Raw genomic sequence first — 6,264 nt, 5'->3', positions numbered from 1 at the left:
GAGAGTTCAGTGGTGCTAAACATGACACTAAAGAGACCATTGTACCTTTGAAATGCTGATAATTTGTAATCTGTTTCAAAGATATTGGTGTTTACCAATTCTGCCATACAAAAAATAATTATATAAATCTGTTCCATATTGCTAATTTTAGTTGATTTAAATGTTAATGACCTCTGTTTACAATAAAGATGATATAAATAAATTTCTGCTAATTTGTTAAGGGTTATGTGTTGATAGGTTTCTATTTGAAAAATCACATCAAAATTAGTACAATTAAATATAGTTTGGTAATGTAACATCATTATTGCTGTCGCATTTGCCTTTAAGGGCTTATTATTAATAATTTGGTGTCTACTGAGGTGGCTAGCCTTCAGTTTCCTAGTATTTGTCTTCAAGGGCTTATTATTAATAATTTGGTGTCTACTGAGGGGGCTAGCCTCCAACTTCCTAGTACGTACCACCTCACTGCGCCCTGGTAAGCATAGGTTGGTGGACTAATTTGTTCTCATAGAACTCAAATGAAAGGGTACTGGTTCACAGCCCTTCTTAAACTGTGGGTCATGACCCCATGTGGAGTCATGAAAAATTTGGCAACAGTAAAAGGTTTCTGAACATGAAACAACCAAAAATTAGTTAGAAATCCAACACGTAATGAATCCAAGGTGTTTCTGGCAGTGCTTGCCTTTGTTGCATTGCGCAACTTCACTGCAGCCTTGATCCTGAACACAAAGCAGGCACACTTTGCACTGCACATGCCCTCAGGCCGGGCAGTGCCAACTAAGGAGAGTTGGAGAGGAGAGGGCTTGCTAACTACCTAACGTGAGGTAGATGTAGTAGGACCTGGCCCTAATGTTTCCAGACTGCTTCAGAAGGACCAAGGACTCTCCTGGAAGACTTCAGTGGTCAACTGAAGACCTATCTCCCTCCCAGTCCCTTCTCACTGTTTACCCTGAAAGTAAATAAAACAATCTATTTTATATGTTCCTTTGATTTACCCACGAATCCGAAAATTTGCATTCTTAGAAGTGATATTACTTCCAAAATTATGTTGAAAGAACACTTGCATTATCAACAAAAACCTTCCAACTAAAGTGCTGATTCCATGAATATCCCCCCTTCTGCTTTTCCCTTGTAATTATTTTTCTATTTCTCCTTTGCTAGCATGTCTTTCTTTTCTTTTCCCAAAGCGAATTCTTTTTTTGCTTTTCCTCTTACCCTTCTACTTCCTTATGTCACACATTATTTCATCCACTTAAAAGACCAATACATTTACCTTAATTTCCAATTCCCACAGAAACTTGTTCTCTAATTTTAACTTTTTCATTTTTAGAAATGAATACCTCTCACTTTAAGGCATTATAAGGTTACTTTTTATCCTTTCAGAACATCACTACTATGGCAGTAATATAACTGTAGGACTTCTATGCCAGCACCCCCTTCAGGTTCAACGTTAGGATGAAATTAGGAACATTTAACAAAGGAAGGAGAGGTCAGCTTTGCCCTAACACAGCAAGAATAAACAAAAAGGATACTGGGGCACTTAGAATGCGTCTAGTCAGTATGTCATGGGGTATAGCAACTGCTATGGCCTCAGGCACCCATCAGGTCTGAGAGGTGCAGATTGCAGTCCCCTGGGACTTTGTGCCTCTTGATAGGAAGCTGCATCAGAGAAGCTGAAGCCAATCAGGTTGTGCGGAGGGCAGCACGAAGGAAGTGGGATGGCTGAGGCCACAGTCAGGAAAGCTGGAGCTGAAGGCAGTAGCATTAGGAAAATACTGGTTCTATCACAGTAATGGTTGTCCTTCATTTTCGTAGAAGACCAAAATGACATCACTATGTTAGAGTCAAGTTACAGTGCGTCTGACTATGGCTGATCAGACTGATATGAGCTTGGAATGTTCTACCACAGGTCGGGCACAAACAGTCCATGTGAACCTTTCGGGTCGATTCTCTAAGTTTGCGTATCTTGAGTTAAAGCATGTCTATTGATTGACCTAGCAAGATTATTTTAGAAGGGGGCCTAATAAGAACAAAACAAACAAACCAAACAATAAATAAATAAATGAATAAAAAGGTTTTTTCCTATAGAAGCAGGGAATTTTTAAATCTTTCAAAAAATCATTTTTAACCATGTATTTCTCTTCAAAGGATAGCGCAACCTCTCTTTTCCCAAGTTCTTCCCTTCCTTCAAAGCCATACTCGGGTGCCACTTTTCTGAAACTTTCCCTGCCCCTTCCCATCCTCCCAGCTGAAAGATCTCTCCCACTCAAATTACTCCTGGTGCTTTGCTTGGATCTTTCCTTTACACGTATCTCACTATCCCTTGTATCGTATTTATTTCTATGCTTGTCTTTCTCCACTTTAGATTCTCCTGAGACCAGGGTGTACTTTCCACCTATTTTTGTGTTCTTTGTATCTGTTAATTAGTTTGATCAACATTTGTGTGTTTAAATATCGTACTTATAAATAAGGAGATAAATATTTTACAAACAGCCACCCGAAATTGCATAAAACAAAAAATGTTCTAAACATCTCACCACCATGTTTTCTGGCATATTTGTAACTCTTACTACGAAGCTTTTGCAACCCCATCCACTAAATCTCCCAGGTCTTTACAGCAGAGAGAGTTTTTGATGGGATCATTTCTAGTCATTCAAGTGTGGGGGGTTTTTTGGAGGGGTGGGCGGGTTGAGGCTCTGTAACAGGAGTTCTTAACCTGTAGTCAACAAACTCCAAGGGGGTCTGTGAACAGATTTGTGGGGGCCCTTGAATTTTGATGGGGGAAAAAATTACATCTTTGTTTTTACTAAGCCCTAACTGAAATTTAGCATTTCCTTCAATTATTTAAAAACATTATTCTGAGAAGACAGTTGTATATGGGTAAAAGCTTGTAGTTAGGAGGTGAATCCAATGAAACAAACTTAGACCCGTTACTCCTAGTTCAAATTCTTTAAGACATTTCTCATAACCCCTCTGAGTTTTCTTTTATCTAGACTTAATATCCTCAGTTCCTTTTATTTTGCCCTGCATAGTGTAGTTTCAGATCTCTTTGCCATCCTATCACCCTTCTCTACACACAGTTGTCAGTTGTCTTCCATAAAGGGGATACCCAAAGCCAAAGCAATATTCTATATGTGATCTGACCAGGGTAAAGTAGAGTGGGGCTAACCCCTTCTTCAGTCTGGACACTGCTTCACCTGTGGAGAGGCAGCAGCATGATACAGTGCCACTGAGGGCTGACCTCAAAGTTAAGAAGACCTCATCTGTAAAATCAATAAACCAAGCAGTCAATAAACATAATTAACACCTACTATGTGCCAAACACTCTGCTAAGTGTTGCCTTAGCTGGAAATGGCACTCTCTGCCTCAGAAGGTTATTGTGAAACTCAGAAGAGATAACGTATAACAAACTTTGCCAATCATAAAGTGCTACTTAAATGTATAGCTAATAGTAGTAGTATGAGTGCAGGCTGACAAAGCTACTTCTAACCTTCTAATTTGCCCTGCACATCATATTGTTGACTCATTAGCTTTCAGCATTTCAGTTAAAATGCCCAGTCTTTTTCACATGCCATGTTACATCCCTAATACTACACTTGTGCCATTTTTTAACCCAAAAGTAGATCTTCAACATTTAGCCTTCTTAAATTTCACTTTTCTTAGATTCACCAACTCATTCCTGCCTGTCAGGATCTTTTGATGTCCTGATTCTTTTTGTCCAGTGTATGATAGGTGGCTTCATATTGTCTGCAAATTTCACAAACATATTCATTCAGGACATTGAAAACCAGGTTGAATAGAGTTAGGGTCAAGAATTGATTCTTGGGGCACTTCACTAAAATCTTCCTGATTGGCACAGATCTATTAATCATCATTTTTGGAGTCCAGGTGTTCAGCCAATTCTATATCCATTTAACTATGCTCTCATCTCAAGGTTTCTTCAGACCTTGTCCACAAGGATATTGTTAATATGTGTAAGGTACTTTGCATAACTTAAAGAGCTACATGCATGTTAGTTATTATTATTATATTGTGCCAAATGCCATGCTGAATTCCAGACATATCATGTCTACATGATTCCCCTGATGTACTAGTAAGTTAACCTGTCAAATAAAGGCAATGAGATAAGTCTGGAATGACTTGTTCTTGATGAACCAAGCTTCATAGTAATCACTGTTTCCATCACAAACTATCTATTTAATAATGTGCTCCAGGAATTTTGCCAGTAATTAAAGTCAAGCTCACCTTTAGTTTGAAGATTCCAACTTCTTGGCTTCCAACCAAGATGGCTGCTTGAATGGAAGTAGGTTATTAAGCTCCTTACAACCACAGTTAAGTATAGAAACCCAGGTACACCTCTATACCATGATGGTATCAGAGGAGGACTTTGAGAGGAAGATATTTAGTCCCCACTGAGTTTTCAGGGAGGCGAATAGTCTGATGAAAAAGGAAGGCTTACATTAAACTGCAGTGAGAAATAAATTTACATAGGTACCTGGTGCTCCACCATAAAGAGCCTTAGATTCCTAAACAATTCAAACTTTATCTAATCAATACCGATGAATCACAGGAAGTTTGTAATCAGGAAACAATGATGTGGCAAAAATTGGCATTTGGGGAAAGTTAATCTTCAATGTCTTATGTAGTGTGGATTAGAGGGGAAAGAGACTAAAATGAAGGATACTTAGCTGTTGCAGTTGTCCAGACTTGAGATAACAAGTCTTCAGGTGGCATCCATGGAAATCCAAAGGAAGGAACACAAAGGATAGACATTTCAAAGGGAAAAATGACCAGAACCTGTCTGATAAAATTGATAACTTACAGTCTAATGAAAGTCTTTTAAGAATTTGGAATTGTATGTATATATGTGTATATGAATGTATATATATATATGTGTGTGTGTGTGTGTGTGTTGTGTGTGTATACATACATATATATCCATATCCACATACATAGACATGCATATATATCTATATATATAAATAATCCACACTTACCATATTTCACCACATAATCATCACACCCTATTTTTTTCAGTCCAAAAACTGGTTTATAACCTTTCATCATGGAATTGTTGCATGGTATAATTCTGTTCATCACACTGCTTAAAAAGTAAACAGAGCAGCAATGTATTCATTGGTGGCATAGGGATACGCGTTGATCTCTCACGCAGTGTAAGCTGCGAGCCTAGAATTCTCAGCGCAAACGCATTGTCAGTATATTTCTGAAAGCCGGCTTGCATGGCTTGTTTAGAGCGCTGCAGTACTAACGGTATTGTCACTCAACCCAATGAAGAGCCTGTAGGCACAAGGGGAGTGGGCAGGCAGGCAAAGCTGCCATGAGTAAGTCATGTGATATGGTAAGACTTGCATCTTCCCAATTTTAATGTATATTCATAAGTATTCTGTGGGTCCTAATCTTGCACCAAAGACAATTTAGTAATAAATGATTTTTAAGTAATACTAGCACAATTTTTTAAAGCTTCGCATAATGGTCACACCCCACTTTTTTACAAAAAATGTGTAATTATAGCCTTCTTGGGTGAGGTGAGGGGGAGGAAGATGGGGAAAAAGAACAAAGTAAAAAGTGCACAGCAGAGAACAAAAGAAAACCTACAAGGAAGCAAAGAAAAGATGGACAGCTCTGACCACAATGCTTAGTATTTATTATATAGGCTTTCTTGAAATGGAGATTTATTGTATATTTTGAATCCTCTTACATTCTGCTATGCACATGGCAATGCTTTTTTTTTCTTGTTTTGTATTTAAGTTTTAATATTTAAGTTTATGTTTCTTTTTCTTTTTTATTATGTATTTAAGATTCAGTATTTAAGTTTAAAATTTAAAGAAAAAGATTTTGGAATTGTGGGGGGGCAGAGCCAAGATGGCAGAGAGGAGCCAGGAAGTTGCCTAAGCTCTCCCCAGTTTTCCTCAGAAACAACGTTAAATCAAGCCTCTAAACAGATTCTGGAGCAACAGACCCCACAAAAAGAAGGAGTGAAACAATTTTCCAGCTTAAGATAACTTAGGATTTCAGAGTCTATCTCACTTGAGTAAAAGGTGAGCACAGCCCAGCGCAGACCGTATCCATGCAAGCCAGCGGGAAACTCTTAGCCATAACGCAGATCAGCAACCGAGGCCCCTCAGTCCTGGGTCAGCGGGCCAGCAGTGAGGTCTCCAGCCTCAGCACAGAAGGCAAATTGTAAGCCCCAGAACCCCGACACAACAGGTGCAACTAGGATGGGCCACTCCCAGCACAGTGGAC

The sequence above is a fragment of the Vombatus ursinus genome, unplaced genomic scaffold (assembly GCF_900497805.2).
Source record: "Vombatus ursinus unplaced genomic scaffold, bare-nosed wombat genome assembly UNPS02014818.1, whole genome shotgun sequence".
In the NCBI taxonomy this organism is placed as follows: domain Eukaryota; kingdom Metazoa; phylum Chordata; class Mammalia; order Diprotodontia; family Vombatidae; genus Vombatus; species Vombatus ursinus.
Note: the sequence above shows the minus strand (reverse complement) of the source record.